This window comes from Callorhinus ursinus, unplaced genomic scaffold (genome assembly GCF_003265705.2).
Source record: "Callorhinus ursinus isolate GAN/ISIS: 27379988/994484 unplaced genomic scaffold, GSC_fseal_2.0 scaffold30, whole genome shotgun sequence".
NCBI classification, from domain to species: Eukaryota; Metazoa; Chordata; class Mammalia; order Carnivora; family Otariidae; genus Callorhinus; species Callorhinus ursinus.
This window is the reverse complement of record NW_027397092.1, coordinates 18,221,791-18,248,501: the sequence shown is the minus strand read 5'-3', so window position 1 is coordinate 18,248,501 and position 26,711 is coordinate 18,221,791. Positions and strand designations below refer to the sequence as shown.

At 38.5% G+C, this 26,711-nt stretch overlaps 1 protein-coding gene, 1 non-coding gene and 1 pseudogene across 2 annotated transcripts in view; 2 read left to right on the top strand and 1 right to left on the bottom strand.

Moving 5' to 3' along the window:
- The window catches only part of CDKL3 (cyclin dependent kinase like 3), a 113,531-nt gene that overhangs the window by 55,022 nt on the left and 31,798 nt on the right, over nucleotides 1-26,711 (top strand). The window lies entirely within an intron of this gene.
- On the top strand, nucleotides 14,853-16,289 carry LOC112815005 (L-lactate dehydrogenase A chain pseudogene; annotated as a pseudogene).
- Nucleotides 26,084-26,275, bottom strand: LOC112815204 (U2 spliceosomal RNA). Its single transcript, XR_003205944.1, has one exon. It is a non-coding gene; the product is annotated as a U2 spliceosomal RNA (small nuclear RNA).

Here is a 26,711-nt window from a genome sequence, read left to right as displayed (position 1 = left end):
ATAAATGGTATTTTTTAAATATCATCTTCCAGTTAGTTTTGCTAATATACAGAAGTACAATTTGTTTTTCTATATTGATCTTGTATTCTGAGACTTTGCAAAATTCACTTACTGTTCTAGTAGGTTTCCTTCCCTTGTTCCTTTATCTGTTACTTCCTTTCTTCCTTCTTTTTTTGTCTATTTCTTAGAATTTTCCACATAGGTAATCATAACATCTGCAGATAAAAATAGTTTTACTTCTTCCTTTCCAATGTTTATGCCTTTTATTACTTTTTCTTGCCTTGTTGTACTGACTAGGACATGTGATAATATTGAACAGAAGTAGTGAGCGTGGACATCCATGACTTTTTTTCCTATACCAGAGGAAAAACAAAACATTCAGCTTTTTCCCATTAAGTATGATGTTAGTTGTAGGGTTTATGTAGATGATCTTTATTACATTGAGGAAGGTTCCTTCTGTTTCTCTTTGCTCAGTGTCCTTACCATGAACAGGTGTTAAACTTTGTTAAATTCTTTTCCCACATCAACTGAGATGTTCATATGATTTTCCTCCTTTATTCTGTTAATGTTAATTATGTTAACTGATATTTGAATGTTAAATCAACCCTATATTCCTAGGATTAAATTCTACTTGATCCTTTTTATGTTCTGTATTGGATTTGATTGGTTAATATTTTATTAAGGATTTTGGCACTTATGTTAATGAAGGATTTTAGTCCCCCCTTTTTTTTATTATATTGTCCTTGTTTAGTTTTGGTATCAGTGTTATGTTGCTTTATAACTGGGTTGGGAAGTGTTCCCTCTTCCTCTGTTTTCTGAAAGAATTTGTGTAGGATTGATTTTATATTCTCCTTATATGTTTGCTAGAAATCACCACAGAGGCCAATGAGGACTGGAATTTTCTTTGTGGAAGTATTTTAATATGTGAATTCAATTTCCTTAAATTTATTTAATAAATATAGAGATAGCCACATCTGTTAGTCTCTTTGTAACAGTTTTGGTAATTTGCTTCTTTCAAAGAATTTATTCATTTCATCAAAGTTGCTGATTTTATTGGCATAACACTGATTATCATTTTTCTCTTGTTATCATTTTAAAGTCGGTAAGATCTATGGTGATGTCCCCTTTATCATTTCTCGTATTGGCGATTTGTGTTTTCTTTTTTTCTTGGTAACTCTAGCTATAGGTTTATCAATTTCGTAATTTTTTCAAAGAACCAGCTTTTGGTTTCATTAATTATTTCTATTGTTTTTTGCCTATTTTATTGATTTATGATTTATTGATTTATCTTTGTTGTTTTTTTCCTCTGTTTATTTTGGGTTTACATTGCTCTGTGATATTGTGATATAAGAAATATGTATATTTGGTCTTCATCACCTATTTCTGGCACAGAGTTCCTAAAAACACAATTTCCTAACTAATGGGGATAAAAAGAGCATCTTTTATTAATCATAATAAGCTCCTTACAACCATAGCTGAGTTTCATTTATTTACTTATTTATTTTTAAGTAATCTCTACACCCCATGTTGAGTGTAGAGATTAAACTTACAACCCCAAGATCAAGAGTCACACGCTCTACACACTGAACCAGCCAGGTGCCCCCATACCTAAGTTTATGATAATGAAACCCCTTTCAACCACACCTGAGTTTATGCTAATGAGATGTGACTCAGAGTAAGGAGGCTGGTTCCCAGAGGAACTATCCATGTCATAAGAGGATTAGAATTTTCAGGTCTGACCTCTAGGAAGAGGAGAAGGGCTAGAGATTGAGTTCATCACCAATGGCCAGTGATTTCATTGATCATGTCTATATAATGGAACCTCTATGAAAACCCTAAACAAACCCTTAGGAGAGCTTTCCAGTTGATGAATACATTGCAGTCTTGGGAGAATGACGCACCCAGAGAAAGCATGGGAAATCTGCACTCCTTCCCATATACTTTGCCCTATACATCTCTTTCATTTGGCTGTTTCTGAATTCTATCCTATATAAAAACTGATAATAGCAAGTAAAGCACTTTCCTGAGTTCTGTGAGCCATTCTAGCAAATTATTAGACCCAAGAAGGAGGTTGTGGGAACTCCTGATTTATAGCCAGTTGGTGAGAAGTAGAAGAGGCCCAAACTTGTGACTGGAGTCTGGAATGGGGGCAGTCTTGGACTGAGCCCTTAACCTGTGGGCTAACTCCAGCTAGTGTCAGAAGTCTTACAAGTAGAGGAAGCAATTTTTCCATTTACTTTTATTTTTCTAGCTCCTGAAGGTGAAGCTGAGGTCAATGACTTGAGACTTTTCATCTTTTCTAATATGATCATTCAAAGCTTTACATTTCCCTTTCAACTGCATACCAGAAATTTAAATGGTATTATTTCAATCAGTTAAAAATATTTCCCCGGGCGCCTGGGTGGCTCAGTTGGTTAAGCAACTGCCTTCGGCTCAGGTCATGATCCCGGAGTCCTGGGATCAAGTCCCACATCGGGCTCCCAGCTCAGCGGGGAGCCTGCTTCTCCCTCTGACCCTATCCCCTCTCATGCTGTTTCCCTCTCTCTCTTTCTCTCTCTCAAATAAATAAATAAATAAAATCTTTAAAAATATTTCCCAATTTCCCTTATGATTTCTTTAGAAATGTGTTGTTAAGGGGGCACCTGGGTGGATCAGTCGGTTAAGTGTCTGACTTCGGCTCAGGTCATGATCTCAGGGTCCTGGGATGGAGCCCCACATCAGACTCCATGCTCAGCAGGGTATCTGCTTGTCCCTCTGCCCCTCCCCCTGCCGGTGCTCTCTATCTCTCTCAAATGAATAAATAAAATCTTTAAAGGAAGGAAATGTGTTGTTCAATTATCAGCTATTTAGGTCTTTTCCAAATAACTTAGTGTTATCATTTTTTAATTTAATTCCATTGTGGTCAGAGAATATATTATTTCAGCCCTTTTAAATCCATTGAGATTCATTTTATGTCCCAGAATATGGTCTTAGTGAATGTTGAACAATCTTGAAAAGAATGTGTACACTTGAAAATAATTTTTCTTTTTTTTTTAAGTTTATTTATTTTAGAGAGAGAGCAGAGGGGAGGGGTGGAGGGAGACAGACAAAGAATCTCAAGCAGACTCTGTGTGGAGCCCCACGTGGGGCTTTATCCCACAACCCGGAGATCACTACCCGAGCCGAACCCAAGAGTTGGATGCTCAACCGACTCAATTACCCAGGCACCCCTTGAAAAGAATTATTCTTGAAAAAATGTGTGTTTTTCTGAAGTTGGGTGTAGTGTTCTATAAATGACAATTAGGTCAAGTTGGTTGATAGTGTATTTAGGTCCCATATCTTTACTTATTCTTAGTCTACTTGTTTTATCAGTTGCTGATGGGGGAATATTGAAATCTTTGTAGATTTGTCTGTTTCTCCTTTCCATTCTATTAGTAGTTGCTTTATGCATTTTGAAGCTCTGTTATTAGGTACATATATATTTAGGGCCTTTATATTTCTGATGACATTGACCTTATCTGCTGCCCAGTATCTGAAAACAGTTGTTTTATATGTTTTATCCAGTTTTATTATTGTTTAAGGTAAAACCAATACCTGCTACTCCATCATGGCTAGAACTAGAGGGTCAGTTTAAGAGTTCTGGTGGTGGAGGGGTGCCTGAGTGGCTCAGCTGGTTAAGAATTCTGTTAATTCTTTGCCAATAGTATGAAATCTTGCAGCATGCAAGTATGAAATGAAACTTCAGCAATGGACATAGTTGATAGAATGGATAGTTTATTGGCTGATAATACTTGTCAAAAGGTATTAGGCAAGTATGTTTCAGTTGTATTTCTGGTCTGCTTTCATTTCCACATATGACTCTGTCCTTTTATTTTTATTTTTTTAAAGATTTTATTTATTTGAGGGGGGGAGGGAGAGAGCATGAGTCTGAGGCAGAGGAAGAGGGAGAAGCAGACTCCTCGCTGAGCAGGGAGCCTGGAATGCGAATGCAGGGCTTGATCCCAGGGCTCTGAGATCATGACCTGAGCCGAAGGTAGACGCTTAACTGATTGAACCACCCAGGCATCCCACATATGACTCTGTCTTGTAAATATTTGTTACAAAGCATTTTTAAAAGCAAATTGTTGAAGTAATGAGTTGCTTACATCAAAACTGAAAATGTTCCATGGTGGCTAGAACATTAGGATGGAGCTTGAAGAATTTTTTTTTAAATTTTTTTAAGATTTTATTTATTTATTTGACAGAGAGAAGGAGAGAGAAGGAACACAAGTAGGCAAAGTGGCAGACAGAGGAAGAGGGAGAAGCAGGCTCCCCCGCCCCACCCCGAGCAGGGAGCCCAGTGCAGGGCTTGATCCTAGGACTCTGGGATCATGACCTGAGCCAAAGGCAGACGCTTAACCAACTGAGCCACCCAGGTGCCTCAGAGCTTGGAGAATCTTTGAAAGAAGATATCCTGATTTCTGTGTTTAAATTATTTGTATTCCATTCCTGCAGAACTTTTATCACCTCTCCCAGAGGAGCTGGATTTCCAGGGCCTGAGTAACAGTAGTTTATAAAGTAGTTTCAGTGCCTACTAAGGCCCCAAATGTGGTAGACTGCTGATGCAGAGTTGACATTTTCATCAAATTCAAGGTTAAGAAAGTCATACTTTTTATTTTATTTTTTTTAAAGATTTTATTTATTTATTTGACAGAGAGAGCACAAGTAGGCAGAACAGCAGGGAGAGGGAGAGGAAGAAGCATGCTCTCCGCTGAGAGGGAGCCTGACGTGGGGCTCGATCCCAGGACCCTGGGATCATGACCTGAGCTGAAGGCAGCCGCTTAACCGACTGAGCCACCCAGGCGCCCGAAAGTCATACTTTTTAAAAGCATAGTTCTAGGGCGCCTGGGTGGCTCAGTTGGTTGAGCGACTGCCTTCGGCTCAGGTCATGATCCTGGAGTCCCGGGATCGAGTCCCACATTGGGCTCCCTGCTCAGCGGGGAGTCTGCTTCTCCCTCTGACCGTCCCCTATCTCGCGCTCTCTCTCTCTATCTCATTCTCTCTGTCAAATACATAAATAAATCTTAAAAAAAAAGCATCGTTCTATAAACAGGAGAAACTAAAACAAATACACAGGAATGCCAAGAAGAGGACAAGTTAGCTTAATACAGAATCATACAGCTGTTCAAAGTGTAAATTAAAGGGCCCTAAATGGAAATTGGCCTATCTTAGTGAAACTACCAGCAGAATTGCATAGGGAAATGATCAAGAAATTTTAGGTGATGTACGAACCATGTTACAAGATGATACAAGACAACAAGAAAGCACTCTTTTCATTTTAATAAAAAGCAAAAATATAGAAACAAATGAAATATCCTACTATCCTGCTATCCTCCTAACTGCCTACATTCTCCCCTTATAATGTTAGGAAAAGATGATAACTGATGGCTTTGTAAAGGCAGAGAATCATAATGATTTCTCTTCTTTCCTGAAAAAAGTAACCCTGAAGTCAGATAACCAGAAGTATGTACTTATGATGGGTGGGATGAAAGCCAAACTAAAAGAGAAGAGGACAAAACTAGTTAAAGCTGTGGTGTTTTCAGTCTTGTCTAATACATTGTCATTCATCCTAGGATTGCTAAGAAATAGTTATAGATTAGCTATAAGTGATTATTAGGGAGACCTTCCAGAAGGCATACAAATGTAGCACCCTTCTTTAAAATGTCATTGGCAAGGGCGCCTGGGTGGCTCAGTTGGTTGAGTGTCTGACTCTTGGTTTTAGTTCAGGTCATGACCTCATGGATCATGAGATCGAGCCCCACATTGGTCTCCACGCTTAGCTGGGAGTCTGATTGAAGATTCTCTCCCTCTCCCTTTGTCACTGCCCCCTCCCCCACTCACTCTCACTCTCAAATAAGTAAATAAATCTTGAAAAAAAATGAAATGTCATTGGAAAAAAAAAAGAGCACAGATTTATTTACTTTAATTTTGAAACCTGAAGACCTAGGAAAAATCACCAGACAGTTGATTTATAGCTATCTAGAGGAATGGTGGACAATAATCATCATGAATTTGTCTTATCTGGTTAGTTTCTCTTAATAATAGCTTAGTGAGCTATGTAAACAAAGGGAAAGCAGGAGATATAATGGCTTTGTAGTTTAAATAATCAAAAAGCATTTGGATTCAGTTCTTAGACTTTCTCTTTTCTGTCTGTACTCCCTTGGTGAACTCATCCAGATTCATGGCCTTAAATACTGTTTACATACTGACAACTCTCAGTTCTCTCTTTCCAGCCTGGATTTGACCCCTAAACTCCAGAGTCACATTTCCAGTTGCCCATCAACAGTTCCCCTAAAACATATAATAGGTATCTCCGACTTCACATGTCCAGAATTAAGGTCCTGATAGCTTCCTCACTCCCTCCTGCTCCTCCATATTTCCCTCATCTTAGTTAAGGGCAACTCCATTCTTCCATTGGCTCAGGGGAAATATCTTGGAGTAATCCTTGACTTCTCCTTTTCTCTCATACTCTACGTTCTTTCAGCTAAACCTTGAAGGAATTTCCAGAATTTGAGTACTTTTTACTCCTCTACTCCTATGCACATTTCTTGCCCCATTGTTCAGGAAACCTCCTTACTGGTTTTTACTCATATATGAAGACTTTTCTACCACTTTACTTAAAATTACAATGTTTACCATTCCTATTCCTTTTTAACTTTTTCATATAGCATTTCTTTACCTGACAAGTTACATAACTTTATTTTATTAATGGTCTCCCTCCGCCAAAATATTCCAGGCACCTTTCTAGACATGGAGAATGCAGTAATGAACAAAACACTAAATCTCTGCTTCATGAGTTCCTGACTTCTTTGCCTAAGTGTATGGATACATATGGCATTGAAAGAATAATTGATCCTGGGGCGCCTGGGTGGCTCAGTCGTTGGGTGTCTGCCTTTGGCTCAGGTCATGATCCCAGGGTCCTGGGATCGAGCCCCATGTCGGGCTCCCTGTTCTGCGGGAAGCCTGCTTCTCCCTCTCCCACTCCCCCTGCTTGTGTTCCCCCTCTCGCTGTGTTTCTCTCTATCAAATAAATAAATAAAATCTTAAAAAAAGAAAAAAAGAATAAATGATCCTGTGACATGTACACTTCAAAGCAGGAAATAAAATGAATTTTGCCTTAGATTGACTTTCATACTGACTTTGGGTTAAGGTTCTTTCTTTTTACAGGTAGCTTTCATTTAATGGGTAGCAATATATAGATTGCAGGTGTCCAGTGGTGATTATGTAATCTATATGCCCTTCTAGTCCAAGAGTAAAAACAATTCTCAAGTTCTCTTTGAAATCAGTTAGTCCTAACCTCCTCCAGAGGGAGCTCGGGGTCCAGCATTTTCAGGATCTGAGCTAGTCTCTGTCCTGGTTTAACAGAAGACAAGGCATTCTGTCCTCCGTTGGACTGAACTTCAGTGTGTGAAGATGGGGTACTAATACAGCAATGTTTTTTGCTCTAAATCAGTGTTTTTTTGCACCCCCCTCAGAAGAATGATGCAACAGAAATGCATGCTAGGAATTAGGTTGTTTCACATGAATGATTCCAAAGTCTAAGGACATTTCAAACCAAGCCATAGATTATTTATATACATTCAGGCAGCATTTCTTGGGCTTTTCTGACTAATTTCTTTGTGGCTACTAATTATCACATTGAACCGTATTAGTAAAACCTTTAAAGCAATATTGGGGTACCTGGGTGGCTCAGTTGATTAAGCATCTGCCTTTGGCTCAGGTCATGATCTCAGGGTCCTGGAATGGAGCCCCATGGCAGGCTCCATGATGGGCGTGGAGCCTCCTTAAGATTCTCTCCCTTTCCCTCTGTCCCTCTGCCCTCCCCCACCCCGACACATGTGCACTCTCTCTCTCTAAAAAAAATAAATAAAATAAAAAATAATTTAATGTTCACAGGGCCTTTGGAGTCTCCTTCAAGGTTGCAGAGTTATGCTCTTTAATTTTAGTTCTGTTGTCTGAGTTGTCTGAATTTATCCTGACTTCATTCCCTTTGATAATACATTTGGTGTAGAGATGCTGTCTATTCTTGTTGCATACTGCCTGTGGAAGTTCTGAGGGTATCTGTGCCTTGGTCTTCATTTGTTTAAATAAGTTGGCCACAGTGACAAATACATCAAATATCTGCTCTTCATGTATAAAATATTTCATTGAATATAAGAGTAAGCATGGCATTGGGAGCTTTAAAAGAGAACTGTATAACATAGCTCCTTTTGTAGTTAGGAAAAAAATAATCTCTGCAGATTCATTATCACTTTCTAGAGTTGTGCTATGTTAAATGGGAGATACTTGTATTGTAGTTCTGTTCCATCCTGGGAAAACCCGGTGTAGACCAGCAGTTCCCAACTTTCATCTTTTGAGGCTACATTGGACTTTCTCAAAGTTTTTGTACCTCAGTGGATAGAGCAGGTAAGGTGATGTTACAAACACGGTTATGTTAGGGTTTTGAGAGGATGAGTTACTGGCTAATAGAGGAAGATCCAGGTATGATGGAGCCTGAAGCTTTCATATTTCAGAGCCCTTTTTGGAGAAAAAGAACACAAAATTGCAATTCAAAAATTGCTAGGGCTATTCTTTTTTTAAAAAAAGATTTTATTTATTTATTTGAGAGAGAGAGAAAAAGAGAGCATGAGCAGGCGGGCGGGGAGGGGCAGAGGGAGAGGGAGAAGCAGACTCTCCACTGAGCAGGGAGCCCCACTAGGGCCTTGATCCCAGGACCTGGGGATCCTGACCTGAGCTGAAGGCAGACACAACTGACTGAGCCACCCAGGTGCCCCGAGACTAGATTTTTGGACATTTTATTTTCTTAAAATGATTCATTACATATTGAGTCTGGCTTCTGTTTTTACCACAGTAATAAAACCTTGCTTTTGATGGGCACCAGTTTTATTTCCTAATCATCAAATTCAGTGGCTTTCTTTAAGTCCTTATTTTCCCTGATTTTCTGTCACATTTGATACCATGAATCATCTTTTCCTTCTTGAAACGCTCTCATCTTTTTTGTCACGTCCTTGTTTTCTCACCTGTGAACAATTCTCTGCTCTACTAATAATTTATCTTCCTAACTTCTTCCCTGTCAGCATTCTCTGAAGTTCATTTCTTAGGCCTTCCACTCTTCCCTGTTTCCTTGAGGAAAGTGTGCTACCCTTCTATCCTGACTACCACCACAGATGGTATTTGAGGATATTCTTCCAAGATACCTAGTTCTGAACTAACATTTGTCTGAAGCCCCAGTTTCCCCATTTTGCTAATATTTCCACTTTATTATTTTGCTGTTTCCTCAAACTTACCATATCTAAATTGGATTAATTTTCCCCCAACTAGCTCTCCTTTCCCTCTTGGATTTACTTGTTTCTAAAAGTGGTAGCATGGTTTACCCGGCTTGAAACTTGGCATCAACTTGATTTTTTTGTTCATTTTCATGTATCTTATAGCCATTATGGCATCAGATCTACTTGATTCATTCTTTCTAACTCATTTGATCCTCCTACATTGTATTACTTTTTCATACTTAACATAATGAGCCTCTTTTGTATGATTGGGATTCCATTTTTCCTCCAGACTCCCCCTTTTTTTTTTATTGCTCATACCATATATAATATGTCAAAACAAATATTATGTTTCACATCCTGCTTTGTGATGCTAGTTACCTCTTAAATTATATCTTTATAACTTTGTCACTCCACCCCAAGTACCTTTATATAATTAAATACCTTAATATGTATGGAACAAATAACTTAAATTCAAAACAACCCTGGTAGTTTGGAGACTTGCTGAAGAATCAATGAATGATGTTAAAAATGATCAGTAAGAATCTGAGGCGTGGTTGTCTCTGAGCAAGCTTGTTAGAAGAAGTATCGGGAGGGGAGTTAGTGGTGTCATGCTGCAGTTCCTCCTTCAAACTTCAGAGCACTCACAATTCTGTTTGCCTTTAGGAAGGTGTAGTTGAAGATTTTCTGAAGTTTCAGACTTCTTAGATCAAAAGCAAATCTACTTTTTCATTTCTGGCAGTTTGCTTACCAGCTATCTGACAGCATGTGTGCTGGATATCCTAAAAAAATCCAATTATAATACCTCTCATCAAAGCCCAAAAGGTACTGGTGGTGTAGAGAATGGTTTTAGCAGGTCACTCAGGTGAAATGAGATAAAGTCTGGGTCTAGGCAAGTGGGAAGTTGTATTGGAAACTGCCCTTAAAGATGAGTCCTTAAAAAGTGATACACTTAAAGGGTGAATCTATTCCTTAATTAGAGATTGTAGAGAAGTTTGTCTACATGGTTCTGGATGGTAAACAAACAAACAAACAAACAACCTTTTCCTTGAGAATTCATAACCATCCTTCATACAGTTTTGGTGTCAAAATTCACACTGCATGTGTTAGCCCAGAAACCCAAGATTAGAATGTAGTTTAAAGTATTAATGGATAAGTGATCAAACCAGGAGGCTGGCAGAAGCAAACACAAATCCTCTCTGGAGGAATGCATTTTAAACTAGAATCTTGAAGAATTTTCACAGATAAATTTCCTGTGAATGTGAGTTCACTATTAAAAATAAAAAACACAAAGAAATAAGTCAACATGAATGGGAGTTTGCAGAAACAGTAAACGGAATCAAATCTGCAAAGACTCTATAAATTAAACCTGTCAGATACGTAACAAAGGTTTATTTAATATGTTTAAAGAGATAAAGAGAATATTGACTATAGGATTGAAAATCAAGAGACTGTAAAAAATAACCAGGACAAGGTAGAACATCTAGAAATAAAAATATAATCATTAAAATTAGAATCCTAGGGCATTAGTCAAAAGTAAATTAGACAGAACTGAGGAAAGAATTCTGAACTGAGAAATAGGTCTAAAGAAATTACTCAGATTACAGCCTAGGGAAGTAAGAAATGGAAAAGATAAAGTGGAAGTTAAGAGGGACATGGAATAAATGTGTGAAAGTCCAACATAAAACTAATTAGAATTCTGAAAGGAAGACATAAAAAGAATGAGAGAAGGCAATATTCAAAAGAATGGTAGCTGATAATTTTCCAGAATTGATAAAAAAAAATTCTCAGATTCAGGAATCCCAGTGAATCTTAAGAATAATGAAAATGAAACCTACTCTCAGGCACATCATCCTGAAAGTACACAACACCAAAGAAGTAAAAAAAATTGAAAGCAGTCAGAGAAAAAGGCCAAGCACTGTAAATACATGACAGGTAGAATGATAACTGACTTCTCAACAGCCCAGTGGAAATCAGAAGATGGCTGGAATAATATCTTCCAAGGTCCAAGAGAAAATAGCTATAACCCTGGAATACTGAGGCAGATTAATCATCTCCCAATATCTGTCCTTTGCTTCTTCTTTTGTAATAAAATTCATGATTTTTAACTGAACCATGAATGCCTGGAATAAAAAGTACTTTTCCTAGTCTTCCTTACAGTTAGCATTACTGGAGAAGTAGTGAAGGTAGTAAATTATATTAATTTTTAACAAGTCGAGAGGTTTGCTTTATTGTAGGCAATTGCTAAGACAATAGAAAAAAATATGAAACAACTATCTTTGATGGTGGGCAACAGGCAACCCAGAACTGTGATCCCTGATAGAAGGAAAATGAATGAAGCGGTTGCTGTGATCACACAGGCTTTCTCCGATTTCTGGATCACAACACAGGGAGGTGGGGATCCAAAGAGAGCCTGTCAGTTTTGCTGACTTGGTGAGGTAGGGATGAATAGACGCTCAGGAAGGGCCACGTGGCTGCAGTTTTCAAGGCAGCATAGGAGAGATGAGGAAGCTATGTGTAGAGAAGGAGCTTAGAAATCTGCATTGGTTTGCTTCCAGTCTTTGAATACTGATCTGTGAGTTTGAGGCAGCCATGGAAATGCACCTCTCAGAGCTTCAACTACACAGAGTATAATTGACCTTATACCAAAAGAACTGAGAATTAGCTAGCTACCAGCAGGAGCCAGGGAAATATCCCTGGGCTTAGATTTTTAGGGTATTTGATCAAGGGGACTAGAATATAAGTCTAGACAGGGAAGAATTCATTAACTTGGGAGTACCAGCTCAGAACATGAGATTTAACACCTTAACAAGAGTGTTAAGGGGATGTAGCAAAATCACTGCTGGGATGGCTCTTAGAAGCCTGAGAAAAAGCTATGGCCAACAGTCAGGGAAATATAAATACCTGATTTGCCTTATAGATGGAATAAAGAGGCTGAGTGAAGTGGGCATACAAGAATAAATTATGTAAGATCGGAAGACCAGCCAGAGAATGATGTTCCATGGGAGGACCCAGGGGACACATTATTCAGTAGGCCCCAGTGAAAGGAGGTGCGAGACTTGGACACTGAAAACTGCAGCAACAGAGACTAATGTGAAGCTCCTGACATTGTTATTCTTTGAGGAGACCAACTTACTACTTAACCAAGTCCAGTATATCAGAATTTTTCCATTCTTGAAGGGATATAGAGTTTCACTTTCACAGAGAGGGATACATATTCAGAGTACGGCTATACTTTCCTAGAAGATTCTCAGTAGCCTGGGGCTTCAGAATACCTGACCCACAAACGTGTAAAAACACACAGTGTAGCATCTAACTGCTTCACATTGAAGGAGATGTGGCAGTGGTCCCATAACCATAGGACTCACTAGTAGTATCACATACAGTACCATCTCAAAGCAGCCAGTCTCATAGAACACTGGACCAATCTTTCTAAGGTGCAACTGAAGTGGCAGTTCAGAGGCAATCTTATAAAAGGAAGATATGCCATTCCTCAGGGGGTAGAATATATATGAAATCAGAGACATTCAGAGAGTGCTATATCCCAATAGAAATAATAGGATGCTGTATTTCCATGGATCTGGGAACCAAGGCATTGAAGGAGCAGAGGCTCCCATCACTTCCAATGACCTACTTTGGGAGTTTTTACTTCTCATCCTTGCACCCTTAGGTGGAATTGGGCACCCTTTGATGGAACTGGATTTCCTGGTCTTCAAAAAGGGGCATGTTTTCTTTCTTTCTTTCTTTCTTTCTTTCTTTCTTTCTTTCTTTCTTTTTCTTTCTTTCTTTTTTCTTTCTTTCTTTCTTTCTTTCTTTCTTTCCTTCTTTCCTTCTTTCCTTCTTTCTTTTTCTTTCTTTTTAAAAGATTTTATTTATTTTTCAACAGAGAGAGAGTCAGCGAGAGAGGGAACACAAGGAGGGGAGAGGGAGAAGCAGGCTTCCCTCTGAGCAGGGTGCCCGATGTGGGGCTCCATCCCAGGACCTTTGGATCATGACCTGAGCCGAAGGCAGATGCTTAACGACTGAGCCTCCCAGGTGCCCCAAAAGGGGCACATTCTTGCTAGAGGCCACAGCAAGAGTGCTATTGAACTAAAAATTATAGCTGCTGCTGTGGAATTTTGGATTCTTTGTGCCCAGGGACTAGTGGTCAAAAAGAAGAATCACCACATTGGTAATTGGTCTTGATCAGCAGGGGGAGGTAGGATTGCTGTTAGTGAAGAGGGCAGGGATATGTGTTAAACCCAGCTATCCATTTGAGCACCTCCTGGTACTTCCTTACACTTTGTAACCATGAATAGACACATGTAACCACTTCTGATGGAGAAGGGTATGATTACCAAGGTTTCAGACTTCCCAGGAATATAGGTGTGGGTCACACTACCAGGTAAGCCACCAAGACCTGCCAAAATGATAGTTACGGGTGAGGAGAATTTAGAACGAATCGTGGAAGAGAATGAGTACGGTTGTAGCCCTGAGATCAGTTGCAGTTATGAGGGCTATAATTTGTCTCATTATTCTCCAACTTCTGAGTTTCCTCTGGAATAAAGGATAATAGGAATCATGGAGGAGTCTTTCTCTAAATTGTGAGAAGTATGTGTATGTGGTGCAATGAGTGAATCTCTGGTGGCCACAAAAATGTACCTCTTGGATCTCTGACTGTGGAGGGCATAATTGACTAATGGCTCCAGTTGCAGCTGTCTGAAATTTGGCACCACATTTACAATAAAGCCACACTTCCCACGTGTTAATCCAGCTAATGACTGGGTTCATCAGGGATAGTGGCAGGCCTGTTCCTGAAATATGCAGGACTTCTTTGATGGGGGACTTTGGTGTGAAGATTCCCCATCAGCTGCCCAAACTTCCTTAGAACTGTGGTGAAATCTATATGTCTTCCACTCAATCTTACTTTCATTCTTCTCTCCTTCTGAAGGTCACATCTGCATTACAATCTTATGACTCTCTTAGCTACACCTGGCTGCCTTCCCATTTTTCCCTACAGGCACTTATTTCAATAAATCTCTTACATGTCAAATCCCTTCTTGGCATCTGCTTCTTGGAATATCCAGACTGACAAGGCATGCATCAGGTGAAATTTACATGACCAATCAAAGACTATCTGCCAGGAAGCTATAAGCTGGATAATTCACATAGTGCTAGGAAAAGACTCAGGTTTCTAACAGTCATTGAGGAAAGATCTTGCTGGATAGCTGGGGCATTCTGTAGAGATCTCAGAAGGATTGTACTTTAGTAGTAGGGTTAAGCTAGCCTTAGAATAAAGGCCAATTTAGATCTGCTCTTATAAGTTTAGACACAAGCTCTCTTGGACGAAGCTGATCTTCAAGTAACTCAACTGCCTGTCAAAACAAAGTTAAAACTCTTTAAAGAAAAATTAACAAACTATAGAAATGATCCCTGAAAGTATAGTAAAAAAATCCTAATAATCTTGTAATGGTCATAATGCCTATCATTCAAACTAAAATTACTAGATTTGAAAACAACCCAGAAAAGAGTTACCCATAATGAAAATTAAAAATCAGTCAATAGAGGTGTCCGAGCCGCTGTCGCCGCGTCTGGATCCAACCTCGCGCGCCACTGACGCCCGCCTGCCTGACGTGCACTCCCGATTCCTTTTGGTTCTAAGTCCAAAATGGCAACTCTCAAAGATCAGCTGATTCAGAATCTTCTTAAGGAAGAACATACCCCCCAGAATAAGATTACAGTTGTTGGGGTTGGTGCTGTTGGCATGGCTTGTGCCATCAGTATCTTAATGAAGGACTTGGCAGATGAACTTGCTCTTGTTGATGTCATGGAAGACAAACTGAAGGGAGAGATGATGGATCTCCAGCACAGCAGCCTTTTCCTTAGAACATCAAAAATTGTCTCTGGCAAAGATTATAATGTGACTGCAAACTCCAAGCTGGTTATTATCACAGCTGGGGCACATCAGCAAGAGGGAGAAAGCCGTCTTAATTTGGTCCAGCGTAACGTGAACATCTTTAAATTCATCATTCCTAATATCGTAAAATATAGCCCAAACTGCAAGTTGCTTGTCGTTTCCAATCCAGTGGATATCTTGACCTATGTGGCTTGGAAGATAAGTGACTTTCCCAAAAACCATGTTGTTGGAAGTGGTTGCAATCTGGATTCAGCCTGGTTCCGTTACCTAATGGGGGAAAGACTGGGAGTTCACCCATTAAGCTGTCACGGGGTGGGTCCTTGGGGAGCATGGAGACTCCAGTGTGCCTGTATGGAGTGGAGTGAACGTTGCTGGTGTCTCTCTGAAGAATCTGCACCTGGACTTAGGCACTGATGCAGATAAGGAACAGTGGAAAGAGCTTCACAAACAGGTGGTTGACAGTGCCTATGAGGTGATTAAACTGAAAGGCTACACTTCCTGGGCCATTGGACTGTCTGTGGCAGATCTGGCTGAAAGTATAATGAATCTTAGGCAGGTGCATCCAATTTCCACCATGATTAAGGGTCTCTATGGAATTAAAGATGATGTTTTCCTTAGTGTCCCTTGCATCTTGGGACAGAATGGAATTTCAGATGTTGTGAAGGTGACTCTGACTCCTGAGGAGGAGGCCCGTTTGAAGAAGAGTGCAGATACACTTTGGGGAATCCAAAAGGAGCTGCAGTTTTAAAGTTTTCTAATGTGCCACTTCACTGTCTAGACTATAGCAGGATTTTAGTTGGAGGTTGTGTATATTGTCCTTATTATCTGATCTGTTACTCAAGTAATATTAAAATGGCCTAAGAAAAAACGTCAGTTTCCTAAAGTTCCAATTAGGAATGGTTCACCAAACCCTGCAGCTGTATCCTGATACTGGATGATACCTGTCTTTGTAGCCCTAAATTGGTTAACGTAAGTTAGCCCCACCGTCTCAGAGGCTCCACTGCCAGAGCTGCGGTTGCTCTGCACACCAGATGTGTGTTTACTGTGTGTTCTGTCACTTCGGGTTCCTTCCCCCAACACCTGACATGCCTAGTCCATCTTTTCCAGTCAGTCACGTCCTGGGATCCAATGTATAAATTCAATATTGCGTGTATTGTGCATAACTGTCCTAAAGGATCTTACTTTGTATACCATGTATGTCAGAATATAGTGTACATGGCCATATAAAGTAAAAAGACAGTGGAACCAACTAAGTGTCATACCAACTGAAATACCAAATAAATTTTGAACAGTGACTCTAAAAAAAATCAGTCAATAGAAAGAGTTTAAGAAATGATTATTAGCAGACAAGGACTTTAGGACAGCTATTATAAAATACTCAGGTATTTAGAGGAAAACATGAAAATAATGAAGAAAGAAATGGAATACCAAAAAAGATCCAAATGGAACTTCTAGATACACCATATCTGAAGTAAAGTGAAAATTCACTGAATTGAATCCAAAATGGATTAGATACTGTAGAAGAAAAATATCAGTGTCTTTAAGACATAACAATAGAAACCATCCAAATGGAAGCATTGGGAAAGTTTGAAATAAAATGAAACAAAATTGAAATAAAACCAGAATGACTGTGGGACAATATTAATCATTCTAACACATGTGTTCTCAGAAATAGAGGAAAAGAAAGGGCAGGGAAAAAAATTTGAAAAAAGAGTGGCTGAAATGTTTTTTTCAAAAAACTGTAAATCCTCAGATCCAGGTAGGTCAGTGAACCCCAAACAGGATAAACACAAAGAAAATTCCAGCAAGGCACATAATAAGTTGCTAAAAAATAGGATGTATTAAAACAAAGGCTTATTACTATTCAGGTAGGGTGAGGTCAACAGATCAGTAGATTGCCAGTGAAAACATTGTTAAATTCAGAGATCTCAAGAGAAAGGAATCACTTCATGCCACAAGACACCACCTGGGGAAGCACCAGGGTTGGTCAGGAGGCAGAGGGAATGAGGGGAAAACCTAGGGAAGAGCCTTTATTTTGGTTTCTATGGGAAGGAATACACAAGTCAGGCTAAGCAGTTTTAGGACTGGCTAGTTTGAATAATTTCAGGAGGCTCTGGGATGTAGGGGCTGTCCTTAATTGTCTTATACCTGGCCCTGGGGTGATTAGGGCAAGGGAATAGCGACCTGCAGTGTAACAGTCTGATAAAGGAGGAAGTTGGGATATTGCATATGAAAGGTATGCTTACAGGTGAGCTCTGTGCAATCTCTTATAATTGGCTAACCTTAGGAGGAGCAGTCCCTTCAAGGTTGGCAAGATGTCAAGATGGCAAAGCATCAAAAATACAGAAAATAAAAACGTATGATTAATATGCAGGGATATGGAGAAAATTTTAAAAACAGAGGAAAACAACCCACAGAATGGGAGAATATATTTGCAAATCACATATGTGATAAGATAGTATCCATGATATATAAAGAACTCTTAAAACTCAGTAATACAAAGTCAACCCAATTTTTAAAAAGATCTTATTTATTTATTTATTTATTTGAGAGAGACTGAGAGGGGCAAGCAGGGGGAGGTGCAGAGGGAGAGGGAGAAAGAGAATCTCAAGTAGACTCTGCTGAGCACAGAGCCCGGCTCTGGGCTGGATCCCACGGCCTGAACCGAAATCAAGAGTCAGATGCTTTTAACCAAATGGGCCACCCAGGTGCCCCCAGTCAACCCAATTTTTTTAGATGGGCAAAGAACCTGCTATAGACTGAATTGCGTTCCTCCACAGAATTCATATGATGAAGTCCTAACACCCACTGTGATTGCATTGGAGATAGGGCCTTTAAAGAAATAATTAAGGTTAATAAGATCATAAAGGTAGAGCCATGATCTAATAAACTAGTGTCCTTTTAAGAAGAGACACTAGAGATCTTTCTCTCTCTTTCTATTTCCTCCAACGCCCATGCGCATGCCCTGAAGAAAGGCCATGTGAGGGCACAGTGAAAAGGTGGTGTCTATAAGCCCAGAAGAGAGACTTCACTATAGCCTGACCATGCTGGTGCACCGATCTTGGACTTTCAGCCTTCAGAACTGTGAGAAAATAAATTTCTGTTGTTTAACGCACCCTGTCTATGGTATTTTGTTATGGTAGTCTGAGCTGACTAAGACAGGAGCTGGACAGATGTTGTTCCAAGGAACATAGAAAATGGCCAATAAGCACTTGAAAATATGCTCAACATCATTAATCCATTAATCATCAGGAATATGCAAATCAAACCCCCAGGGACATACCACTCCACACCTATTAGGATGACTAGAATCCAAAAGTCAGACAACAGCAAATGTTGGTGAGGATGCAGAGAAATTGTAACCTCATACTCTGCTAGTGGAAATATAAAATGGTGCAGATACTTTGGAAGAATAGTCTGGCAGTTCCTCAAATAACTAAATGTAGAGTTACCTTATGACCCAGCAATTCTATTCCTAGGTCCATACACAAGAGAAATGAAAATGTATCTATACACATTGAAATTTGTACACAGATGTTTATAATAGCATTATTAACAATAGTCAAAAAGTAGAAACAACCCAAATGTCCATCAATTGATGAATGGATAAACAAAATGTGGCATTTCCATATGGAATGGAAATGGAATATTTTCTGGCCATGAAAGGAATACCGATGCATGGTACAACCTAGATGAACCTTGAAAATATTTTGCTAAGTGAAAGTAGCCAGTCACAAAAGGCCACATATTGTATGATTCCATTCATATGAAATGTCTGGAACAGAGAAATCTATAGAGACAGAAAATAGGTTATTAAAAACTTTCTCATACTTTTGCATATTGCCAAAATCAATTTGCTAATATTTTGTTTAGGATTTCCACGTCTATATCATGAGTGAGGCTGAACTATTATTTTCCTTTCTTACAATGTCCTTGTCAGATTTTGGATCCAGTCATGCTGATTTAGTAAAATTGGTTGGAAAGTGTGCTATGTATTGGTATACAAATATTCACTCCCTTTTCCTCTAAAAAGATTATGCGTCCTTGCCTCTTACCATGTGATTTGTAGTGGTGCCCTATGAAAGAAGTACATTTCCTTGACCCACTGAGTAGAGATTGAACAGGTGACTTGCTTTGGCAAATGACATGTAAATCGATGGGCCATATACCATGTCTGAAAGGAGCCATTCTGTCTTTGTGCCAGCTCTCTTGCTCTTTATCTTCTGACATTAGATGATGAGAACAGTAAGTCCCAAATACGGGCTGTTCCTTCAGCTTGGATCCTGAACAAAAAAGACACAGGGATGAGAGCCACGGTTGCAGCAAATTCACATCTGACATGTAACAGGAGAAAAATCTCTGTTGTTTTGAGTCACTGAGACTTAGGGATTATTTGTTTCCACAGTGTAAGATAGCAAAATTTGACTCTTCTCTGAAAGATTTTGTGTAAGATTAGATTTATTTCTTATTAACATGATAAAATTTATCAGTGAAGCCATCTGGGCCTGGAGTTCTCTTTGTGGGAGTATCTTCTTAATCTTCCCTCTGACCTCTCCCGCCTCTCTTTTCTTTCTTTTAGTTTTCATGGTTTTGTTTTATGATGAAGCATTCATACATCTGAACAATTAATATCTGGTCTGTGAATTAGCTACTTTTTTTTGGTCATTAAAGAGATTTGTCGGGGCGCCTGGGTGGCTCAGTCGTTAAGCGTCTGCCTTCGGCTCAGGTCATGATCCCAGGCTCCTGGGATCGAGCCCCGCATCGGGCTCCCTGCTCTGGAGGAGGCCTCCTTCTCCCTCTCCCACTCCCCCTGCTTGTGTTCCCTCTCTCGCTGTGTCTCTCTCTGTCAAATAAATAAATAAAATCTTAAAAAAAAAATTTGTCAGTAGATTTTTTTAAGATTTATTTTTGGGGTGCCTGGGTGGCTCAGTCGCTAAGTGTCTGCCTTCGGCTCAGGTCATGATCCCGGAGTCCTGGGATCGAGCCCCGCATCAGGCTCCCTACTCAGCGGGGAGTCTGCTTCTCCCTCTCCCACTCCCCCTGCTTGTGTTCCCTCTCTTGCTGTGTCTCTCTCTGTCAAATAAATAAATAAAACAAAACAAAAAGGATTTATTTTTATTTATTTATTTGAGAGAGAGAGAGAGCATGAGTGGGAGGGGCAGAAGGAGAGGGAGAGAGAATCCCAAGCAGACTCCGAACTGAGCGCAGAGTCCAGCACAGGGCTCGATCTTGTGACCCCAAGATCACAACCCGAGTCAAAACCAAGACATACTCTTAAGTGACTGTGCCACTCAGGCATCCTGATTTTTTTTTTTTTTTTTTTTTTTGAGTAGGCTCTATGCCCAGTTTGGGACTTGAACTCACAACCCCAAGATCAAGAGTCACATGCTGGGTGCCTGGGTGGCTCAGTTGGTTAGGCGACTGCCTTCGGCTCAGGTCATGATCCTGGAGTCCCGGGATCGAGTCCCACATCAGGCTCCCTGCTCAGCGGGGAGTCTGCTTCTCCCTCTGACCCTCCCCCCTCTCATGTACTCTCTCTCTCTCAAATAAATAAATAAATCTTTAAAAAAAAAAAAAAAAGAGTCGCATGCTCTACCAACTGAGCCAGCCAGGTGCTCCACTTGTCTACAGATATTTTTTAAAGTCCAATTATGTACTCTTTCTACAGGTTGTGCTGGTATCACACAGACTTATGTCAGATAAAAAACTATAATCCAAATACACTAAATGACTCTTCAATGGCCGTAGCACAACAGCATCACTATTACTACAGCCCTACTTATTTGTCCACGATTTTTGGAGTATCTAGGGAACTGTGATTTATATCAGGAAGAGGAGGGAGGAGGTAATAGTGTGGCCACATGGCTGAGAGATCAGCTGAAACTGTAGAAGACAAACCTGAATGTATGATTAGTGCAAAGCTAAGTATCAGTACTGTACTTCAATAAAAAGATGGGGTGTATGGGGCGCCTGGGGGGCTCAGTCGGTTAAGCGTCTGCTTTCAGCTCAGATCATGATCTCAGGGTCCTGGGATGGAGCCCCATGTAGGGCTCCTGGCTCAGCGGGGAGCCTGCTTCTCCCTTTCCCTCTGCTTGTGCTTCTCTTTTTTTTTCTCTTTCAAATAAAATCTTAAAAAAAAAAAAGATGGGGTTTACCTTGGTCTTGAGCTGAGGATGTAGTTTTTTGGTACAGGCTAGAGGTCTTGTGCTATGGTACCATGCCAGATTTTCTGTAATGAAAATCTAGAACGCTTCTCCATGAGTTCATCGTTCCCCAGGCGCCGCTGTCCTCACATTGTCAAAATGCATCAAGATATTCTGCATCTAGATGGGTTTGTTGTTATCAAATACCTAGTAGTAATTATAGATGAGGCTGGATCCAGACTTCCCTTAAATTGGCTTGTCTCTCATTCTGGAGCATCACCTGATTTCGTTAGAATCCAAGGGGCTGGTATGATGTTGACAACAGCAGCAGTGTATGGGAAAGTTTTAAATGATGAACTCATTTTATTCAAAAGTTAGAGCTTATTAAGATTTTTTTTTTTTTTTGCAGCTGCTGCTTGTTAGGTTTTTCTAGGAATTTTTTTTCTAGGAATTTGTCCATTTCACCTAAATTTTTAAATTTGTTGGGATAAAGTTGTTCATAATATTCTCTTATTATCTTATAAAAGTCTGTAGGATTTGTAATGAAGTCCCCTTTTTCATTATTGATAGTGGTAGTTTCTATTTTCTCTCATTTTTTTTCTTGGTAAGTTTTGACAGACTTACAGTTTCAAAGCCTTCAATAAAGTTGATTCTCTCTCTGCTTTCTATGTCATTAATGTCCACTTTTATCCTTGTTATTTTTTTCCTTCTACTTTCTTTAGCATAAATTTTATGTTCATTTTTGAGCTTAAATCATTATCAGCCACTGTTCTTTTTATAATAAGCATTTTAAAGCTATATATTTACCTCTAAACACAGCCAAACTGTGTCACACAAGTTTCTATATGTAGTGTTTTCATTATTTTTCAGTAAAAGATATTTTCTCATTTCTCTTGTGGTATCTGCTTTGACGCATGAGCTATCAAGAAATGTAATTCTCAGTTTCCAAACACGTGAGAATTTTTGAAATTGGATCTTAGCTTAATTAGAGTGTGATCAGAGAATACAGTCTGTGTTATTTCAGTCCTCTGAAATTTATTGACTTGTTTTATGTACCAGTATGTAGTAAATTTTTGAACTTTAAAATACTGTGTATTCTCTAGTTGTTGGGTACAATGTTCTACAGGTATCAGGTCAAGAGTGTTAATTGTCTTATTCAGGTTTTTAAATCATTTCTGACTCTTTGGCCTGTGCCTATTCTAATAGGTATTGACGAATGTGTGTTAAAATTTCTGACTATGATTATGGAGTTGTCTATATCTCCTTTTAATTCTATCTGTTTTTTTCTTTATGTATATTTAAGGCTATGTTTTTCGGTGCATAAAATATAGATTTATTATATTTTCCTGCTGAATTGTACCTTTTTTCATTATGAAATATTTCTCATCTTTGTAATATTTGTATATTATTACATAATCTCATTATGTAATATTTCTTGCTATAAAGTCTACTTCATCTGTTATCAATACAACTACACTAGCTTTTTCTGTTTAGAGTTTATAATGGTACATTTTTAATTTTCTTTGACTTTGAATATTCCTATAGATTTATATATCATCTAAATGGTTCTTTTATAAGTAGCTTATGGTTGGGTTTAATTGTTTTTAATCCAGTCTGACAATTTATGATTTTTATTAGAAGCATTTTATTTGGAGCCATTTATATTTAATGTAGTATTGGTATGTTTGGTTTTAAATTTATCAACTTACTATTTACTTTCCATTTTTCTTTTTATTGTTTTTCTTTTTCTTCCCTTTATTGCTTTCTTTGGATTTATTGAGTATTTTGTTATTTAATATTTCCCTTTTATTCATTTGTTAATTATATATTCTTTCACAATTCTCTGTAGATTACTGCATGCATTTTTGACTTACTAGAATTTAATAAAATTAGAACTTTTACTTGTTTTTGGACAATGAAAGGACCTGAAAATATTTTAACCCCTTTTACTTCTCTCCTGACTCTGTGCCATTTTTGTCATGTATTTTAGTTATGTATATGTTAGTTCTGCAGTATACTGTTACTGTTTTATTTTTTAAAAGACTGTACTTATTTACTTTAGAGAGAGAGTGAGTGTGACTGGGGGGAGGGCCAAAAGGAGAGGGAGAGAGAAAATCTCAAGCCGACTCTGTGCTGAGCCCAGAGCACCAAGGGAGTTTCGATTCGGCAACCCAGAGATCATGACGTGAGCAGAAATTAAGAGTCAGCAGCTCCACTGACTGAGCCAGCCAGGTGCCCCTACACTATTATTGTTTTAGACAGTTAATACTTCACATTTTTGTTCCTATTTTTCTCCCTGAATCTCCAAGCTTACATCTGGGATCATTTTTCTCTGCTTGAAAACTACCCTTTCGTATTTCCTTTAGTGCAGACCTGTTGGTGACAAACCCACACATTTATGTTTTTCTGAAAATACATTTCATCTTCATTTTAGGGCCTTTTGAATTGATTTTAAGTCTTCCATTGAGTGAGTTTTGGCAATTTTATTCACCCATACAACCCTGTCTGAAACAAGATCTAGAACAATTCCATCACCCTAGTCCCTTTTCCAGTGAATTTTCTGCTCAACTTTAATCCAAACACTTTTCTAAATTCTAACACCATAGATTAGTTTTGCCCATTTTTAGACTTCATGAAATTCAAATCATATAAATGGAATACAGCGTATATACCTTGGTATGATGTTTTTGAGATTCATCCAGGGTTTGCAGATGTCAGTTATTTGTTACTTTTTTATGGCTGTGTAGTGTTCCATTGTATGGATATAAAACAATGTCTTTATCCATTCTCCTGTTGATGCATATTTGGGTTGTTTTAATTATTATGATTAAGGATGCCATGAACTTTCTTGTACAAGCCTTTTTGTGGCTATAAACCTCCATTTTTTCTTGGGAAAAATGCTTGGAAGTGGAGTTCCTGGGTTATAGGGTAGGTATATATTTAAATTTTTAAGAAACTACCAAACAGTTCTTTAAAATGAGAGAACTGTTTACACACCCACAAGCCATGAATGAGAGTTCCAGTTGTATCACATCTTTACAAACATTTGATATTATAAGTCATTTTCATTTTATCCATTTTAGTGAATATATAATAGTATCTCATTGAGGTTTTAATTTGCATTTCCCTAGTAAATAATGATGTTAAGCATCTTTTCACATGTTTATTGGACATCCTCATATCTTTTTTGTTAATTGTTCAAATACTTTGCACATTTCAAATTGGAATGTTTGCTTTTTTATTGCTAGTTTTTATTTTTATTTATTTTTATTTTTTTCTTTTTTAAAGAAGATTTTATTTATTTATTTGAGAGAGAGAGAGAATGAGAGATAGAGAGCATGAGAGGGAAGAGGGTTAGAGGGAGAAGCGGACTCCCCGCCGAGCAGGCAGCCCGATGCGGGACTCGATCCCGGGACTCCAGGATCATGACCTGAGCCGAAGGCAGTCGCCCAACCAACTGAGCCACCCAGGCGCCCTTTATTGCTAGTTTTTAGAGGTCCTTGATATATTCTGAATATAAGTCTTTTGTCACACATATGCATCATAAATATTATATCCCAATGTGTGGTATGTCTCTTCATTTTCTTAATGATATCTTCTCTTTAAGGTATAGTTTATGTAAAATAAAACACACAGATTCTGTTTAGCTTCATATGTTGTCACAAATATACTTATGTAACAACCACCCAAAACAGAATATAGAACAATTATATCCCACTTTACCCTTTTTTCAGTTAATATCTCCTACCAGAGGCAACCGCTATCCGACTTCTGTTCCCACAGATTAGTATTGTTTGTGTTTGAACATTATATAGATGGAATCATATAGTATATATGTAAATGAACCATATAATATATATTCTTTTGTACCTGGCTTCTTTTTTGACAGTGTTTTTGAGATTCGTCAATGTTGTACATGTGTATTCAATTCATTCCTTTTTTTACAGTCTTCCTGAGAAATGTCTAACATAGCATAAAATCTATCCATTTAAAGTAGTTCTGTCCTTTTTAATTGCTGAGTAGTAGTCCCTTGTGTGAATATGCCACAGTTACTTTTTTTTTAAAGTAATCTTTATGCCCAACATGGGGCTCGAACTCATGATCCCAAGATCAAGAGTCACATGCTCTATCCACTAAACCAGCCAGGTGCCCCAAACTATTATTTACTTAAGTAAGCTCTACACCCAACACGGGGCTTGAACTTGGGACGCTGAGATGAAGAGTCACATGCTCTACCAACTGATCCAGCCAGGTGTTCCAACATGTTTCCAATTTATCCACTCTCCACATGGATAGTTTCTTGATCCATTCTCCAGCTGATACAATTTGGATTGCTCACAGATTTAAAAAAAATTTTTTTTATTTGAGTATAATTGACACACAATGTTACGTTAGTTTCAGGTGTACATCATAGTGATTTGACAATTTATACATTATGTTTTGTTCACCGCAAATGTAAGCTACAGTCTGTCACCATCACTATTACAGTATCACTGACTATATTCCTTATGCTGTGCCTTTTATTCCTGTGACTTATCCATTCCATAACTGGAAGCCTATACCTTCCACTCCCCTTCACCCATTTTCCCCATCCCCTGACTCTTCTCCCTTCTGGCAATCATCAGTTTATTCTCTATATTTACGGGTCTGATTCTGCTTTTGTTTGTTTATTCATTTTTTTTTTAGAGTCCACATATGAGTGAAATCATATGGTATTTATCTTTTTCAGTCTGACTTATTTTACTTAGCATAATGCCCATAAAGGTTTATCCATGTTGTCGCAGATGATGTGATCTCATTGTAATATGTATATAAATAATAATAATATGGCTGCATAATATTCTATTGTATATATACACCACATCTTTTTATCCATTCAGTGGACTCTGAGGTTGCTCCACATCTTGGCTATTGTACTACACTTGATCTTAGCCAAAAGGCCGAGAAGCGATGCACATCTTGGCTATTGTAAATAATGCTGCAGTAAACATAGGGGTGCAGATGTCTTTATGAATTAGTGTTTTAGTTTTCTTTGGGTAAATACACAGTAGCAGAATGATTGAATCACATGGTATTTTTATTTTTAATTTTTCAAGGAAACTTCATACTGTTTTCCTCAGTGGCTGCACCAGTTTACATTCCCACCAACAGTGCATGAGGTTTCCTTTTTCTCCACGTCTTTGTCAGCACTTGTTAGTTCTTATTATTTTTATTTTAGCCATTCTGACAGGTATAAGGTGATAACTCATTGTGGGTTTTTTTTTTATAGTTCAATTTTTTTTTTATTTTTGACAACTATACATGCACATGTTTTATTTATTTATTTATTTTTAAAAGATTTTATTTATTTATTTGAGAGAGAGAGAGAGAGAGAAACAGCATGAGAGG